Source organism: Phalacrocorax aristotelis, chromosome 2 (assembly GCF_949628215.1).
Source record: "Phalacrocorax aristotelis chromosome 2, bGulAri2.1, whole genome shotgun sequence".
Lineage (NCBI taxonomy): Eukaryota > Metazoa > Chordata > Aves > Suliformes > Phalacrocoracidae > Phalacrocorax > Phalacrocorax aristotelis.
Window position 1 is genome coordinate 40,150,675 of NC_134277.1, and position 20,060 is coordinate 40,170,734.

The 20,060-nt window shown below is 39.4% G+C and overlaps 1 protein-coding gene across 5 annotated transcripts in view; it reads right to left on the reverse strand.

Moving 5' to 3' along the window:
• Positions 1–7,779, reverse strand: part of TBC1D5 (TBC1 domain family member 5) — a 321,595-nt gene extending 313,816 nt beyond the window's left edge. For all 5 annotated transcript variants that reach the window (XM_075083197.1, XM_075083195.1, XM_075083192.1 and 2 more), the window contains exon 1: positions 7,530–7,779. The gene's annotated coding sequence lies outside the window, so the exon portion shown is untranslated. The remainder of the gene's footprint in view (positions 1–7,529) is intronic.
• Positions 7,780–20,060: the final 12,281 nt, after the last annotated feature.

The following is a 20,060-nucleotide window of genomic DNA, read 5'->3' on the forward strand; positions in this document are numbered from 1 at the left end:
GCTTTATGTATAAATATATCTACAATGAAAACCAAAGCAGGTGAAGTCTTTGGCCTGTTACCCTCAAATGTTTAATGCATTGTACATAGGGATTACGGGGTATAACAAACTTTAAAAAGCATTGTCACAAGCAGCACCAGGTTTAGTTTTCAGTCTACAAAAAAAAATACACACACATATATAAAAGAATTGCCCAGTTATGTATTTGAATTCATTAACTTTTCCCCAAACTGTGTGTATTTATTAGCACCACAGGCATACCTGTAAATGATGGAAATTAAAAATGAGTCAAGCCTAAAGGAGGAAACCCTATGCTACTGACTCATGAATAACTGAAAGACAAGCAAGGCTTCCACATTTTTCAAAAATATGCAGTTCCAATAGAAATAACAGGCTGTATATGCTGCAGGTGTTCAAACCACCGTTCTGATAGTACATGTAAGTTTTACAGGAAGCAGGACATGCAAAACATGCATAAGTATCAGCTGAGAGCCACTCTTCTCACTAAAGAAATTAATAACCCCATTATCGTCCCCAGCACAATTATCAAATAACCTAGCAGATTTACATTAAGAGAATACTAAACGTTTACTCATATTTGTCCCATATGCATTAGCACTATTCTTATATCTACTCTTTCACTTTGCTTCTCAAATTTCTTTTACATAATCTATTCTTTAACATGTTTAAATTACTTTTCATTTCTCCCATTTAACAAACTCATTTAAACCGCGTGATTTATTAAATATTTTACACTGCGCTCCTGTATTAGCTATGATGGGATATTATAAAATCTGGGTTCTAACTGGAGCTTCCCCCTTTGAGTTGTTGTTTGAATAAGTCACTTCCCTCTCACTGAAAATGATTATTACTATTTTCATTTATAGATGAAAGGCTCTACAAAACAACTGAATGTTAATTATGAATACTTCAGATAAAGTTTACTCAAGAAGGAACAAGAAATCAAGTACCACCTTGACACTGGATCCTCTTATTCAGATTTATAATGCGGCAAGCTTGCTGATATGAGAACGATTATGAAACAAACATGAAACACACCATTACAGGCTTAAAAGTCTCTACTTTTAAAAAAAGTCAAACTTACAGCTGAAAGGTCAGTAGGAACACTGACAAACCCTTTTAAAAAAGAGATGACAGAAAAACTAATCATGGTTTAAGAAAATAATCTTAATTTTGGAAGAGAATCTGTTGGGGAAGATCAGAAAATACATCAAGAGTTTTCAACTCTGTAACATGTCAAGCTTCGATCAGTAAAATACAGGCAGATCTTCATCCAGATACAGACGTTGCCTTGCTGTGAACAATGGCGGGGGGGGTGGGGGGGTGGAAGGTTGGAGGAAAGAATGTGTATAACCACATCATACAGGAGGCAGGAGCCACTGGTCACATCCATCAGTGCTGATGGAAAATTTTGGGACCCAGAATACAATCGTATTCATTAATAAATACTATGTGAGATTAATGATGTTAAAAAAATATAAGTAAATGGGTGGCATGTTGGAAAATCAAATTTGTTGTGGATGCATCTAAAGACCAGTAGATAAGAAATAATCATCAGCACTGCTCAAGTAACTACTGAGCTTTAAGGTACTCTTAACAATTCAGAAAGGAGTGCTGAGCATGACAGTGGGAAGGGAGATTACAACACTGTAAAATTTGTGAAAATATCATATTTTCATGGATAATGAAAACACCTGCCTATATAAAATTGCATATCAACAAGAAAAATAGTACGGGGAAGAACACTCAGGATCAGCACTGTAAACCCTTATAAACTGGCAAGTATTTGAGGAGCTCCATGGTACGGAGATTATTCCATTATCTGGAATTTTTTTTTTTTTTTGTAATTTCCTTTAACACACCTGCTGTTGGCCACTGTAAGTGACAAAACAACATCCTGGATGACAACTCATCAGATGCCAGGTACAATTCTTAAGCTAATGTCAGAGTGAAGTCTAAAGGCTAAAAATGCACTTCTACAATTCTAGAAAGATTCTTTAAAACTTTCAACGAGTTCCATACCTTCTCAAAATTCAAGTCTATTCTCAATATATATCACACAGCTATACTTCTTCCCAATAGGAAAGAGAAAAGGCCAAAAGTCCATTTGAGTAAAAGCTAGACATTAAATAAAAATACCACTTCTTATCAAGCAGGCACAATCCCGGTTTTAAGAAACATCGTTCAGACATCCATCAACTGATAGTTCAGAACCAAAGGTTATACTGACTATATGTAGGTCTACTTATAGTCTAATGTCTAATAAGACAGCTCACTCAGAACGTGATGTCAGCAGAGGTCTGTTACAGACCATCAGTTCAAACTAGAGAACAGGAGGATTTTTTGGCAAGCCTCTATTTTTAATGTCAAACTGAAACCTTTTTAATAATGAACCCTAATATTTCAGGATCTTAAGCAACCACCAGTAAAAACATCATTTTTTAAAAAATTATTAGCAGCAGTTTTCTAACAGCACCCACCATAACCAACACAGAGAAATTATCATATATCCCATTATAACAGTTAAAATGAGTAAGTCGCTGGACTAGAAATTCAGGATAGATTGATCAGATTACACAGCCAGATAGAGATTACTGACATCTAAACATCTGATGCACATACATGCTCACATTCCTGAGGTTTCAAAATTTCTGAAGCTGAAAAGAGTTATGAACAAAATTGATTGGGAAGAAAAATCTTAAGACAGAAAAAACTTGAAAATGGAAACTTCTGTAAGAGGTTTTTATCTATGGTCAGGCAATTCTGCAGCTAACACAGAGGACAATTTTGGCTACAACTCATCCTAGCTGTTCAAAACCTGCTGTTTTTGAAAAAAGAAGCAAGTGTAAGGGGGGAAAAAAAAGGCAGGATCAACAATGTAGAAAAGGGAAGGCTGGATCAGCATCAACATAAATTAGTGTTACAGAGCGTAGAAACCGAGAGACATAAAATCTCCATGTATGACACAGCCAAGAGTGTTAGTAACAAACACCACCCCAGCAACAGCAGGGACCCATGACTAGACAGAGGTGGCACAAGTGTTAAAAATCATAAGGAAAGATCGAAAATAGTCAATAAATACTTTCATTCTATAGTTGGAAAGATGCAAAATGGTATAATTGTATCACTTATATTGATTTTCTTTCCAACTCATTTGTTAAACAGATGTTCCAGATCAGATGTTAAAAAACACTGTGAGACAAACATTTTAAATCAGCGTACTTGTTAAACTTATCCAAGAGTCCTACAGTAGTCAGCCCAGCAAATCTATGATCTGTTGATGCTCTTTTAAAACTATGTAATTTAAAATCTGTATCTGTCTTTAAATGCTAGGGACTGCCACCATGCAGAGAAGGGAAAACTCAGTGTCAAAGGGACAAATCAAGTTTTAAGGCACTCTGATATGATGGAGAATTCAGACGAGATAGCAAGAATCAGTGAAAGACAGATGCATTCAAATGTATTCAAACAATAATTGCATGCCTTATTTTTAAATAGTGGAAAAGATGAATCACTGAAACAAGTCATCCAGAGAAGTAAATGGTAGATTCTCAGTATCTTGATACACTTTAAAAAACAAAAAAAAGCTTAGCCAACCAGAAGTTCAGGGAAAAAAAAAAAGAACAAAACATTGAGACAAAAACTGATGCTGTAATACATTTAAGGTGAAACGTTCATGTATTAAGACAGAATTGATCCCCACTCTAATGCACTACTACGTGATGCAGTACTAGAGCAAGTCAACTTAAGCAAGCGCATGAACTTTTCACATACACACAACTAGATTAATTAGTAGTGTGGTAATAATGTTGTTTAATAAACCTAAGATAACAATTTGCCAGCCCATTAAGAGAACAAAAAGACCTTCAACTTAAACGGTACAGAAGGAAAATGTTGAGTTTTTTTTTAATTGAACACAGGATACCACGATATTGTCTCTTTTCTGCTGCACACAGTTCAACATCAGTGACACATGATTCTTCCCATTATTTTCAAATGATTTCCAACCAGACCTCAGGTCATGTTATGACTCAGTGCTTTTGGGAAATGTCCATCTAGCCATTAAGAGAGGCGAAATACCCATTTCCTTTCTGTTTTGGTAATTCATCAACCTTTACCTAAAATATGCTAAATGTTGAATGTTTATCTCCAAGGCCTGCGTGCATTTTGACTAACTGCTCCAGCTTGGCTCTTGTTTGTTACCCTAACTCTCAGAGTATAAATGTGGTCAACCACCTCTCTTCAAAGTCTGCCACACACAGATTCCCATGGGATTCACAGTAATTGTGCTTTTTTTTTCTACTCAACATCAATAAAAAGAATATCAATTATGAGATTATAATGTTATACAATATGACAGGGACCTCAAACTCTGCATCATTTTCAAGTCCTTTTCTTAAAAGTATTTGATCCCAGGAGCTGTGATATCGGAAAAAAAAATTGACATTTGGATAAGTAATAAAAACATTCTTAAGCAAAACACAGACTATGGTAGCAACCTTGCTAAAAACTGGAAAGGAAAACAGCTACACCTCCTCTTTTGGAGGTCAAAAATAAAGAGTTTAAGCCTCACTAACTTAACAACCAAACACAAGCAAGCAACTCCTTCTATCACATTTAACATCCCTCTTCCTCTGAGAGCACAACTCAGCCAAAGATCTGGGTTTTTATAGGCTACAGACTGAATTGCTTTGGGCACTTTACTGGGCTGAAAGAAAAACCACACAAAAGCTATAGCTTATTTACTAAAGAGCAGCGTGGAGTCTAAGTCAACCAGTTTAGATAATGTACCACATTTGCACTCTGCAGACGTCACTGGCTCCTGATCCAAAATGCTCTTACACGTGCTAATCAACAAAGCCTCAAATGGACTAAGAACTGATTATCTTAGAAACTGTCTATCCTCCACAATTCTCAGCAACAGCTGGTGTCAATTACAGCAGCATACCTAACAGTTTAAGATAAAACTCCTAAGGATGAAGCAGAAAGTAAACTTTCTAAGACTTCGTCAACAAAATTCCTTTCAGGGCAAACTGTAGAACTGTTCTTTGCATAGCCCCTCCCCAGTGAAAAATGAAGTTATAACAGCAACAAGAACACGGAGACAGCAAAAAAGATCTGTACATTAGCGTAAATCATAGGCAGGCAGAGAATGTATAACACATTTCCACCAAATTAAATTTTTCTTGCACATTAATATGAGGTACCAAAGTCCAAAAGATGCAAGTACAAACAAAGGAGAACAGAACAATTTTTGAGTAAAGCCAACACTGCAACACAAAGAAGGAAAAATGTGAGAGGAATGTTTTCACTTACATTCCTCAAAGGTAAGTGCCACTCTCACTGGTGGCACAGTGTTCTAAGAAAAGCTCTGAATGATTTCTGTGTGACAAGTGAGCTTTGCTAATATTGCAGCAGAATCTGAAAACTATTTGTAAAAAATCAGGTTTGTGGCTTCCTCAGATTTCTGAGAACGTGAAAGGAAGCGAAACATGCAAGAAGCTCACCAGTTTGTTTAATCATTAAACAAAGCTATCAGTACAAGCCTTATTTAGTCGCCTTCCCAGCCACAAATCTGGAGAACAGACTCTCATCTTCATCTCACTAACAAAAGCACGCTATTAATATCTTTTGAAATGTTCAGTTTTCATAGTTTACCACATCTGTAGTATCTAAATTATGAAGCCATCATAAAATCTAGAGGGGAAAAAATGCACCTTCTTCCCAGTGTGCACCTACACATAAAACCAGTAATTGCTCATGCTCTCATACTTTGTTATGAACTGAAGTTCATTATGTAGGTTGACAGTTCGTACAAGGGTAAGTTCCTTTTGTTGGCTCGGCAGCAGACTTAGCAATTCCAAGTAAGAATATATACAAAAAGTTTAAAGGCTGTGTCTACTTCTGTGTTTACCTGATAGTCTGAATGTGTTACAACACAACCTTAATTGTAACAACTCTGGTAATCACTACTATTATATATATACACACATGTGACTTTGAGAGTAACAGTATATGGGCCACATGTGTCAGTAAAAAAGAAGTTTGACAACTGGTAATTTACAATTGTGTTAACTCTGTCAATTATTACTGTTACAAAAAAAAAAAAAAAGGACTGGTTTCAAAAATAGCAGTCATTATCATCCACAGACATTGTATTTTTCTTATTGCCCAGTTTTAGATCTTATGGTATTTCAACCTGCGAGTAGCAAATGTAGCAGTGGATGATGATTCAGAGAGAGGTGGCATCTAGGATTAATTTAACTTAATGTTTCACGACCCTCAAATTCTTAAAAATATTTTCGATACCAACAATCAGCCCACATTTATTTGGAATACATTTTGGAAGCTTTAGTTTTCACGGAGGAGGTATCATCAGTAAATAGCTGAATTAGTGTGTGGCAAGTAACAGAAGTGAAAACCAGCACTTTTAATGAAGTTCCATTGGTCTGAAAAGAAATAATTCTCTTATGTGGTGCTTTTTAACCAAGTTTCAGAGTGCTTTGTAAGGGAAGGTAAGCAGGATTACTGAGAGCAAAGCGGTGCATGGATGCTGCAGAGCCGAGTGGCAGAACTAGATGAGTATCCTTGCCTCCCAAGACCCAACCCAGTACATTTTGGAATATGATTCTTTCACATATATACCACTAAAGCAATGTTATGCCAATATGATGGAACAACGATTTCTTAAAAGCAGACCATAAAGCCTCCAGGATGCGTAATGCCACAGGATATGTAGCTAAACTAAGCTACTGATGGGTACAGTACAGAAATCTAAGAGTATAAAACTCTCAAACAGCTAAAAAGTGCTAATTGCAGCCCTTGCACTGAAATCCAGACTTGTACAGCACTTGAACTACTGTACCCTAGAGAAACACAAGTGTGACAATTAAACATCTACCACTGATGGCAATAAACTGGACAGCTAGCACAGACTGAGTCAGATACGTGGGAAGAAGAGAGGCTCTGGGGCAGGAAAAGTGGAGGGAAACCAAGCCTCTCCCAAAACTCTTCTTCAAAAAAGAAGGGGGGGAAAAAAAAAAAAAATCACTAAGACCTTAACTTCCCTCTTCAGCCACCAGATTCACCAACAACAACGATAAAAAAAAATATCCAGGGGAGGGGAACCTGGTGACAAATCTGCCTCCTCCTCCTCCTCCTCCTCCCTCCCTGCTTCCACCTCCCCGAAACGAGGCTCTGGCTCCGGAGATCGCAGCCGGGGCGCACCTGCCCGCCGCACGCCCCGGGCCGAGCCCCGCTCCGGCGGGCACCCCGCGGGAAGCGGCGTGAGGAGGCGCGGCCGAGGAGCGGCGGAGCGGCGGCGGCGGCCCGGTGCGCGCAGGCCTCACCGCCCCCGCTGCTGCCCACTGACGGCCGGACGCGCCGGGACCGGCCGCCGCCGCCAGAGAAAGGCCTCGGCAGGAGCCAGCGCACTTTGACTGCAGGGCGGCCGGCGGGGAGGGAGGCAAGCGGGTTAAGGGGAGCAGATGCTCTGGGGCTGGTTTTACCTGCTGCTGCTGCTGCCTGCAGTGGCATGAAGATCTGGCTCAGCCTCTCTCTCTCCCCCTCCCCGCCTCCCTCCCTCCCTCCCTGCGCAGCACGCAGGCCTCCGCGCCGGCCCGGCGCCCTGCGACGGACGCGGGGCAGGGGGAGGCGGCGGGGGAGGCCCGGGGAACGGACGGGAAGAACCGGGACGGGACGGGAAGGGGAAGGGCTCTCTACCCGCACGCGGGGACGCGCGATGGCGCCGCCCCCCCCTCCTCCCCGCCTCAGCTGCCTCCGCGCAGGCGCCGGCGGAGCCCTGAGGCCGCGGCCTGCCCCCACAGCACGCGGCGCTGCGCCAGCTCCTTTCCGCTGCCGGCAGCCGCCGGGCGGGAGCTGGGACCGAACCGGAGCCGGCCGGCGGGTCGGCCGGGGGCAGCCCGCCTGGGGCGGCGGGGACGGGGCGCCCCCCCTCCCCCGCGGACGGTGGCGCAGCTCGGCGGCCGCCCGCTCCTCGGCAGCCCCGGCGGGCGGCGGCGAAAGGGCGCCGCGATTTTCTTTGAAATCGAGGAGGTTTCCGCTTGTTCGAGGCCTTGTAACCTCTGAGGAAGCCCGGGGCGCTTTTATTTATATAAAGCGTACGCAGGGTGTAGTTACCAGCAACTGAAGGGGGGGGCGGGGGAGGGGGGAAACAGCTTAAAGTGTGATAACTTAACGTGAATCCGGTATGTTGCTCTCTGGAAGCGACTGGCCGGGTTCAGACCGGTTGGGAAACTTTGTCGTGGAAGGAGGAAATAGGTGTTAGTGTAAAAATGAGCTGTGCCAGGCTGTGTTTGCTGGGCCCAGGCTGACTGGGTCCCCTGGGCCGAGTCCTTGGCGGGAGCCCTGGGAGGGCAGGAGGCACGTGCTGGTGTCCCAGCAGCGCTTCTTTCTTTTTTCTTTCCATCCCTTACTAAGAAATGGAGTGAACCCTCCAAGCACGTTTTTCTACACTTGGGTTAGCAGTTCACCTGAGACAAAACACTTGAATTTGCAAGGCAGACTTGGAATCCTGGCATGCATTTGAGATCAGCTTAATCAAAAAGATTCGCTTCCTTAAGTTCGGGGAAATCCAGTAAATCTGCCATTTGCTGGGTATTGGCCAGGAATGTCAACTATTGTAGAGGAGCGCCTGGTATTGGAGAGTTCATTTTACCTGCAAGAAAAACAGCAAGGTGTATATTTATGCAACCATTTGAAAATGAAGTGAAGCGCTGTTGGTGCTGGTTGCTCTTTGCGACAATGGTGTAATTTCTAATTACGCCTGATAGTCCGCTTGGTATGTAAGGTTTATTTTGGGGACTCCAATACAAGACAGAAAGGACAAACCAGAGACACACTCCATCATCCACACTAGCTGAAGCAGAATTATTATCAGAGCCTGAGACTTGGGAAGCCTAAAGCTGGTACTGTTTGACTGTCAGGTCATGCTTCAGGGCAACATAGGAAGAAAGATGATCAATCTGAGATATACCTAGAAATATGAAACAGGAATAAAACTCAGGAAGTTTAGTAAGAATTGCATGATGAATGTATCGAATCTAATCTCTGAAGACATTCCTTATAGTTCCCGTGATTCCCAGAGAGGAACTTTTTTGCTTTGTGGGCCATTTCAGGGCAGGATAATCGGCCCATCTATGTGGTTTTGCCGAAGACACTTAGAGAGGAAGTATTAACTCCATGCCGGTCTACAGATGTTTTTGATTCCCAGATGTTTGATTAAAAAAAGAGAGACCAGAGTAGGTTCCGGCCTGCTGATGATAGTGTTTTACAGCAACGCATTTAAATTTCTTGCAACAACAGAATGTTTGAAGTAGAAAGAGCCATTTAAAGTTAAATGTTAGTAGATTTAAAAGGAAAAAAAACAGGGCAAAAAAAAAAAGCCAGAGGCATGAGAATTTCCTTGCATGCCCATATAGCCGTTAATTTCAATCAGATCGTTTCTTTTTCTGTTTGAAATAATGATTTTCTGTTTGTCTCTCCTTACATTTATTTTGCGTTAAAGCAGAACTTGATATTAAAAAAGCCAAGCAGTCAGGCATGTAATTCTTGTCTAGTAATATGTTTTGAATCCTCCGAATAGCTCAGTGATGAAATGATAATTTTGTTCAGTACAGGGCACAGCATTTGATTTAGAAATGATACAGCCATCTACAGTCAGACTGTGTATATCACAGTGACCTGTCCACTATAAATACATGGAAATACATGTTTTCTGCTTTTGGAATACAGTGCATTTTAGATAAGAACACTTGCAGAAGTAGCACGTGCTTGGGAGATGAAATGGCAATGAAAAGGATTGCAGCACATTTTATGTTGAAGGTATAGATGTATAGGCAGGATTCACTAAGTGCAGATTTTACTGAAAGTATCAAAACCTTTTTCTATAAACCTGTAAATTTGTGCTACTGATAAAAAAAAAAAAAAAAAAAGTATGCACCTGCCTTTGGCACATACTCCCACTGTGTACTCAAATCAGGCAATTGTGAGTTGTCTAAATAACTATTGGAGTAATTATATGAGCACAGGATATCTAACTGTGTGTACTTAGGGGATGTCTTAAAAGATTTGGCCCTCTCAGTATTCTCAATATGAAAATTTTCCCATGGAAAATAAAAGCTAGAACAAAAGCCAGCAGGAAAAACAACAGCAGAATCTGCCAAATGTAGTTTATTCTTGTTTCATTGGCAATCAATTGTTAGGCTCATCATAACACTCAAAATGCCGATTTAAGCATGAATGGAGGTTCTTCCCCAAAATTAAAACATTGTAAGGGGATGAATTACTTTTACTTACACAACAATAAATGGAAAAATAAATTCCAAATACTATTATTTTCTGTATTACAAGATTATGGGGGGTTAAGAAGAAACTGCTTTGACCTTCTCAGTTTATGTTCGAAATACGTCCTACTACAGAGTCACAAGTAAATGTGTATAGGCTTTGTATCAGTGAAGAAAATATGTTTGTAGTTACGTACCCCTGATTTCTTATATTAGGTGTTGACTGAAATATTCTTTGAGTTACAAATAGTTTTTAAATTATTTGGCTACACATTGGAGTTATGAAAAATCTTAGTTTATATTTAGTTGCATTATTAGTTACATGGTTTTTTAAATAATCTAGCCAAGTTTTATACAAGTTCTTAACTTCTCAAATGTCGGTGGTATCCTTAGCAGAAAATGCATATGTTGCTTGCACACCTGTGATGGTAGAAGCCAATATGGGAATAAGAAAAGTGGAAAATACTGACTTTCTGCATTCATTCCTTCCAGGTCTCACCCGTTAAAGTATCTAGAAATACATTCTAGTTCCCAGTCCGTAGAGGGGAGGATGTCCAATTTGGTTATCAACTATAGAATAAAACTATTACATGCACGTGAACTAGTTAGCAGGATTTAATCTATTTTGAAAGAGTATCGTATGGATTTGCCATTTTAATAAAATAAAAAGTAAAAAATCTTGACTTTTTGGCTTAGTTAACTCATGCATGCAAACAGAATATAGACATTTCCACAGATTTTTAATATATATTTATGTGAATTATATACATGTATTTTACTGAGTGCATATACATATATGATTGTGTGCATATACAAATATATTTATATAAATATACATACACACATTGGTTGTATTTGAAATTGCCATAGTGTCTTGTTTGGATTTCATATTTGATCTGTAATCCAGGAAATTTTGCAATCTCAGGAATCTGGAAAAATCTCAGCAAATTTTAATGACTGAAGCATCTCCCATGAGTCAAAAGAAGCTCCACTTCTGTATCATCTGTATTCCCACAGAGAGACTAAGAAATACCTGTAGAGTACTTGTAGTGTTTCTAGACCCTATAATGAGATATATTCTGTACACATCCATTAGGAACAAATTTATATTTATTTTAAACTTGAGGGATTTTCTTCCAGTGCAGTCTGTTTCACACTATCGTCAGCTTGCTGTTTCCATTGTAAATACTCACATATTCACTGTCAAGTTCCGCTTTTGCACATATTTTGAAATATTTACCAATCATAAGAAAAATCAGGTTCAAGTTTTGTTCTGTCCTTTTCAGTCTCCATATAAGCCTTCTTGCGGAAAAAAGTAAAAGTTTTGCTTCTGAATTACAAGATGGCTTGGCCGTAGACGTTCACACTTTGACACTTAAATAATTTTAAAATTCTTGTTTTTAATGGAGTTTAGGTAAGCTCTCAGTGAACATATATGTCAAGTGATAGGCTTCAGTGTAATTCTCCTGCTACTATTTGCACTTCCCAAATACCTGACCAAAAATTCTGAAATTCATCACATAAGTTTGACAAAGAGGTGCTACTTAATGCATTCTGAAAATTTTTAAAGGAATCAAGCAAAGTGGAGTGTGCAAGAGGAACAGACACTGATGAACTACTGTTGGAAAGAATAAAAAGAACCATGTACTCTGGACTAGCTCAGCTAAAATTTGAAGCAGGTGAAATTTCCTCTGAAAGCTGTAAAGAACCCAACCTCCTGATCTTGAAACACACGATGCATCAGCAGAGAGTCATATCAGCATAATCTGATGTACCACATAGCTGAGAGATCAGTGCCCAGGAAGATGGTGAAACTGGTTAGACAGGAGCAAGGCTGTACAAAGGTTTAACGCAGAAGGTCAAAACCAAAAGAAGCGGGCTATCAGAAAAAGTTCCTGCTAAGGGTATCCAAAAATACCCAGTGATTCCTGTGAATATGTCCAGGGCAACGTTTTTGCATGTGGTGCCTTTGCTCCCAATTCAGGCAAAACCATCCATTGACACTTAAGTTCTATTGATTTCAGCAGAGCTTAAGTGCTTTCCTGAATCGAGGCTAATTAAGTGCATCGCATACAAATACTCGTGTGCATAAATTGTTTACAGGATTGGGGCTTTAGGGCTTGTCTAAACAGAGACACTCAGGAAAATTAATCCAAATTAACTAAAGGTATGAATTTAAAGTGGATTAGTTAAACCACATTAAACCCCAGTGTGGACTGGGGTCTAATGTGGTTTAACTAATCCACTTTAAATTCACTGTTTTAATTACTTTGGATTAACTTTCCTGAGTGTCCCTGTTTAAGCAAACCCTTAGCGTATTGAATAAAGTCCCCAAACGAGGCAAAATTAAAATAGACCCCAAACTAAATAAATAGCAATTCTGCATTGTCAAGGGATGAAATCTTTAATTTTTACAATTCCAGTGACTGTGTACCACCAATATGCCGTGCAACAGCAGCAGTGAGATCAAATTGCAGTCAGTGAACAGGACAATGGAACTAAGCCGGGAAACTCCAAGCCGTGTAGGAAAGGCTGGTGTGAGAAAAAAAAATCACAATAAAACCCAAATTTTCAAATCAATCTTGTGTACTTCGGCAATATTAAACTGGAATTTAAAAATAAAGATCAGATTTACTTCCACTGAAGCTGGCAAGACCAGTGAAGGTACTGTAGTTGCCAATACAGTCTGTGATGGCTAACAAGGAAGCCAAAATTGGCAAGAGAAATAAGATAAGCCTTATTTATGTAAATAAGAAACCATTTGTATTTAATAATAAGCTATTACTTCTGATTAGCCACTTAAATATGGTATATAAATAAAGCACTCAATTAGCAGTTGATATTATTTTGATAAATGAACATTTGTGTTCCTTCGAGAACTACAGTCTGATTCCCATGGTGGCATTTGCTTAGAGTTCCACTGGAAGTTGGTGGGACTTCATCAGGCTTCGAACTGGGGGCCAGCACAGCAACCAGATTCTTCAGGTGCATTAAAAATATAGCGAGGGACAGGCGTGGGATTGCAAGCTATATGAGCTAACCAACCGCGGATTGATTTTTAAAGTAAATAAATAAATAAATAAATAATAAACCATTGATAACTACTCAGTTTGGCATGAAATATCAGACATTCATGGCCAGACACCCAGCTGGTGTAAGTGGGCAGATGGTCCTATCTTTACTTAGAAATGATAAGTTTGGGGAAAATTTTGTCTGATTTTTTTTTCTTTTTAGTTTAAGCAAAATCTGTTCCTCTGCTGAAAGTGACAATTCTTTAAATAAAAATATTGTTAAAAAAGGTTAGTCTTTTTGTATTTAAGCTGTGTAATTCAGTTTTGGTATTTCAAACTTGAAACTTGCTACGGGACTAATATTGTTATGTTACACTGCTAAAAGTGCCTGCATCCTGACTGTGTTCCAGCCCTGGCTGGATGTACATGCATGAGGCTAATGTCATAGCTGTACTTTCATAAAACAAAACAAAAGTGCCTATGATTAGAAGAGCCTTTACCCCTAATAGTAATATGTGCTTAGTGCTTGCTAACCAGCAATCCTCACTGAAAGGGCAATTTTTAAGAATCCTCTGCCTCGCCCATTTATTTCAAAATATTGTGAAGCAGTTTGGGAGTGACGGGGATGATGCCGTTCTGGTAGGCTTGCCCCACTGCCCACACTCCCCGCAGAGCGCCATGGCCCTCTCTGAGCACGGCCTTCCTCTGCGGGGTGACAGGCCTTCTCTCTTGCTGCTGACACTTGGGAAGGGACTAAAGCTAGTGAAGTGAAGGAAGGAGCCAGGCAAGAAGATGGGGAAGGAAGGCAATCGCACTGGAGGCAGGACGGGTAGGAGAGAGTCAGGGTAGAGCACCTGCCCGTTCTCCAAAGCTGAGAACAGAAAAGTCGCAAACTGAAAGTTCAAGGAACTCTATCGCTAACAACCTTTTTTCATCTTGTTCTGCTGTCCAGCTGCTTCAGTAATTTTCCCCCCTCTGTAGTTAGTTTTTTTTATTCCCTCAGTCCCTTTCCGCATATAATTTTATGTTATTTTTTCTAAAAATAACCCCAAATCTTAAGGCTGTTGCTCTTAAACACTAATGTACTGTGCCAATAATTATTTTATCCTGTCCTTTCACTAGCCTAGAACATAATTTAGAATGTTCCCAGCTGTTCAGTTCTTGATGCAAAAGATCTGCATTGATCAGAATGACTGGCCATGCACACTGTTGCTAATACGCAGGGAGAGTATAGGTGGAAGTTAGGAGCAAGGGTACAGAAAAGAAAGGAAAAGAGAGTGTTCATTTTCACTTTGTTTTTTATATTTCCAGAATTTTATTTAATAAAAGAACATCCCCATCCACAGGTGAAAAAACACACAGTGGCTTTCGTTTATGCTGAAAATGGCTGTTCCCCTGGTAAGCAGAAAACAGTAGTTCTGATCCATGCCCTGTTTTGGAGAACTCTAATTTAGTGCCTAAAGGAATTTGAGGGCAAGAGCACCTCTTTCATTACACTGACTCCCACTTGTTTTTTACAACAATGAAGTGTAAGCCCTACAGCAGCACAACTGTTAAGATTTTTATGGGTCTTAATAGAGACACTGACAATTTGAAATGAGTGAAATATCATACACTGAAGAGTGACGATTGTTTATGGCACTGTTTTGCCATATTGCAGCATCAAAAATGTGTTTTAAAATCTCTTTTTTCCTGATACGGTGTTTGTGTGGGCCAGACAACAGTACAGTAATTGCCCTCTGGCTCTGCAAAACGTACACAGGATCCTCTGTGCTCGAGCACAGTCTTCTCTGGTGATCTGATGTAGCAGCATGCCTCTTCACCAGAGGGGTGTCCTAGAAAAAGAAGGAACTCCCTCTCTAAGGTGTTTTCAAAATAATATTACTTTTTATTGCCACAGTTTCCATTCAAGGATTTCACAAAAGCTTTAAATGTGTCAACAAATATTCAGATAAGCCCTAAAAAATATTTGTCAGTCATAAAGTGTGGGAAGAATGAATTCAGGAGTTCACAGCCACAAAGTCAATCAAAAACAAAGAACACTTCTGCTGAATTTATCATATCCGTTAACCTCATTATGATAGTGATTGTCTGGGGTGCATTTTAGTGTAATAACCGGTGAGAGATTGGGAAGGGATGAAGCAACTGTTTCCTCTAGAACACTTTATGCAGTGCTGCCAGGGGAAGATTGTCTTATTTCTGTTCTCTGCGTAACTCTTCTTTCCCCTTTAAGTGAACCACAGCAACTGGCCCTATTCCTCTCCAGGTAAACTTTTGTAGGGTTTGAGTGGGCCAGCAGAAGATAGTGGAAAAAATTCACTTTGCCAGTGTGAAGACAACTAAAGACAACTACATACTGTCTATATATATATATATCTACACACACACACACACATATATATATACACACACACTATATATACTGTCTCTATACTTCTGCCATTTTTTAACAGCTTTTCATTTTTTTTCTGTATTAAGTGAGTATCTAAGTGATATGTTGGTAAGTTCCTGCAAGAGTGAAACTACAGAGAAAATCTAAGGCCATTTACCTACACAGAGCGGGGCAGGACACAAACAAGGAATGAACTGGGGAATATAAACTGCTTAGGCTTATTTTGACTTGGCTCTGAACTGTAACAATTTCAAAGTAGTATAAATTGCTTCATATGATAAGGAGACTGGAGCTGGGGACAAGGGAGTGGCAATGGATGTTGGATGCTTTGACTTTAGCAAAGCCTTTGACGTAATCAAGCTGTAATCTTCTTACCACTAGCACTTATTTATATTTTTCTCAGCACTTGTGAGACTGCATCTGGAGTACTATGTCTGGTTTTGGGCTCTCTAGTACAGGAAAGGCATTGATGTACTGGAGGCAGTCCAGTGGAGGCCACCATGCTGGTCATGGGGCTGGATAACATGATGGACAAGGAGAGGCTGAGAGATCTGGGCCTGTTCAGCCTTAAAAAGAGAAGGGGAGAGCTTATTGGTGTCTATAATGAGCTGATCAGAGGATACAGAGAAGCCAGAAACAAACTCCACTTGGAATTCCACAGCAATAGTAAGGGAGGCAACAGACACAAGTTGGAGCATGGGAAATTCCTATTAGATATTAAGATATTTTTTTTTTACTATTATATTGGTTAAATACTGGAAGAGGTTGCTCAAAGCGAATCTACATTCTTAGAGGTATCCAAGACTGAGATGGACATGGCCATGATCAACTTGATCTAAATAGGCCTGTTTGAGTAGGTGGCTGGACAAGACAGCCCCCCAGAGTTCCTTCCAACGTAAGTTATTCTATGAAATTGTACAACTCTCTTCTCTAGACCTTTATAATGTGTTCTACAAGTGGTAGAAAAGTTTGTTTTCTCTGGGCATCTTGTAGAAGGTGTTGAAGAAATGAAAAATCTCTCTAAAAGTTAGTAGATGCAGAAATTACATTCCAGATTTCTGTCAGTCCCTTACAAAGGGTCAGACCATGTAGCGCTGAAGTTGATATCTGAATTTAAAAGCCAGTTTCTTTTTCCTAATCTGAACTATACAGAGCTCTTCAAGAAGATCTAAAATTCTAAATACAATTAAGTTTTTGTTGCTCCTTTTTCTTTACTCTTTACAATGATGAGTGTCTGAAGGCTTGCAATGATCTGCAGTGAAGAACAGAAAAGGAAAGGCAGATAGCTTCTCTTAATCTTCAAAAATTTATGAAAAGTGAATGATCTTCTATGAGTTTGCTAGGGGACCTCTGTAATTTTAGAGACAGGAAAACTGATCTCTAGCACTGTCTCTAAACAAGAAGAGCGCTGAAACTTTAATAATGGTATATTTTATCACAAGAGTTAATTAAGCTACGTTTTTGATTGGTATTCTTGAGGACAAACCCAAACCAGTCCTCCAATTTTCTAGTTAGTCTCAGCAGCAAAAGGGACAGGGAAAATGACTTTCCACTACCGTCATGTCCTCTAAAATCTGACGTCAGCTAAGACATGCAAACGACACACCTTTCTTTCCAACAATTAGTTTTCTCTTTCCTTGAACCCTTTTCCTTCCCTTCCCTCTGACCAAAATCCCAGTGTGGTGTAGATTCCTCCTTCCTTGGAGAGCTTCAGTATGGCAGAAGTCTTTCATGAAGAAATTTTTGTGTCCTTGTAAAAAACCACATTCTTTTCTCAGTTTTCAGGTAGCTAGTCTTTTCATTCATGTAACCTTGTCAGTCACTTGCCCAACGTCACAAAGTTTTCCAAATTGTTCAGAATATAAATTTGTACAACAAAAAGATGCCCAAGCAAATGAAACAGATCTCTTGAGCACACACGCATTCTTCTCATTACCAAAAAAAATCTTTCTAATATGTTTAATTTGTTACAAAAGCACAGAGAACACAAGCCTATTTTTTGCTTTGCCGTTCCTTACTGAAATGCACTAATTCACTGAACCCATTTTAAATGAATATATTCCTGAGATCACAAGTCAAACTACTAAACATTTTAAAAATATCTCTCAGTAGGAAGAGTCTTGTTGTGTCCTTTGTTAAATACTGACTTCAAACCGTGATTTCTGCATTGCGTTTTATTAGCAGTCAGTAAGCAAATTTAAGGGGCCTGATCCTGCATTGCTGACACCGTGCTGGATGAGGCAGAAATAAAACAGCACACTGGAAATTAGATTAAAGGCCAAGCCTGCAACTGTTATTGAAATCTAATAACTCAAACTGCAGTCTTACCAGCAGTTAATAGTCCCCATGGTGCTAAATAATCATAAAGCTTGAGGGTATCTACTATTGTGCCAGCACACCGATGAGATGTAACCATCCTTGCCCCAGGAGCTGTAAAACAAAAGCCATTCTCCCATCAAAGGGCAGGTTTTCTTGAGGGGGGACTGATACCTGTGTAAAGAATTCGTAATGTCTTCTATGACCTTTTGCAGTTCCTTTCCCTATCTTTATCAAGTCTACACAAAAAACTTGGAAAGGACAATCAGTTTTTCTTGCAAGAGATGCAAGTGTCAATCTGTAACATTAGCAACCAAAGTCAGATAGTCCAAAGGCACCATACAAAGGACTTCTTTTTAGCTAGACAAGTGTAAATATATCCCTTTTAGTTATGACCCATCTCCAGACAACGTGTTCTTATCCTAATCTTGAACACTATTGCTTTTGACTTCCCCAGGCACAAGTTTTTTTCATGTTACTTCAAAGGAAAATGAAAACAAGAGAAAGAAAGAACTCGAAGGTTTTAAACTTCATACAATGTGCTTGGTTCTCCTTGACTATCAGTTTCATCCTGAGCAGAAGAACATGGGTCAGTTGGAGTGGGTTGTGTATGAGGCCAAGAGTCATGCAGAGACCAAGTGTCCTGTTCTTCTCAGCATAAATCTTTATACAGGATGAAACAAAACTTCTTCAAGTAGCATCAGGGAGAGGTAGGTGAGTTAAAAGGAAGACAACTGAACATCCATGTTCCTGCATTGTCACTCTGTTCCTGAATAGCGAATGCTAAATGGAGGAACAACTTCTTCAAGTCTGTTCTTTCTAGCAAGACAGAGTAAGTGGGAACAATATGAGAATAAACAAATGGAGTTAGTCTTTGTTGGACTTAGAGTCTTTGCCTATGAACAGTAGTTCAGAAGTATGCCTTCTACACAGTAGAAGACATGAATAAAACTGAATCTTCACTTACTGAGGACACTGTAGGTTCGGCTACTAAATGCAGCCAGAGATAGTTTTACTCATGAATAAGGACAAATTCTTTGGGAGAGCGCTGATGAGGATATCCCGTCTAATAAACATTTGAAACGAAGGTTGAGTTTGAAGACTTAATTCAACTGAGAGCTTTTGCTCTTAAGACCTGCTGTTTTAAGACACTATTTCAAACAAATCTATATAGCCCTGCCAATCATGCTGCTTGTACAGTCTTTTGGTAGCTACTGCAGCTACCAGCTACAGGAGAAGAAAATATTTCAGGCAAAGCTAGTAGTAATGTTAAATACCTTGTTTATGTTCTCTGGTAGGAGTCCTTTTAATGGAATCCATTGGATCTCCATGAATATTTTTTCACTACCTGGCTTATCGTGCTGACTAAACATTTTGGTATTGTCATGAATGAGGAAAAAAGGGTGACAGCTGAACAATCACAAAAACCTTTTCTTTTGTTTCAGAATAGGAAGGATTTCAGTAATGTAATGGGGAGTATTTAGCTCCATTCAAAAGAAAATGTGAAGGTCTGGTGTGAGGAGGCCAAGTGCTTTAGATACAGATTAAAAAATCAGATGGACAACCCTCTTTGGTGTCACTGGGGTCTGACTGTTCCTAGTGTCTTTTGGACCATAGCCAAACTCTTTATTCCAATGCTAAGGAAAAGATAGGTGAGGCCCAAGTTTTTAATTTTCAGTCCCAAAATTTGGTTATCATCTTCAGAAGTTTCAGATTTATGTAGTCTCATAATATGCCCTGGAGATACCAAGTACTTAATTCTTCTTGTTCATTATCACCCCTTGTTTTGTATAAATTGCTGTTATGTTGAGATTTCTCTTCCCCTTTTATTAAGGCAGTTAACCATTTACCAGTTTTATATGAATTATCATAGAAAAATTTATTTGCTCTATAAAAATAATTGGCTTCTTTAACAGCAATATTATTCAATAGTGCCTTAAACTGTAGCAATTCTACATAAGCTTTTTACTATGGGATTCTTGATGTTCTAATTTTTTATTGTTAGCTTTGCTAATA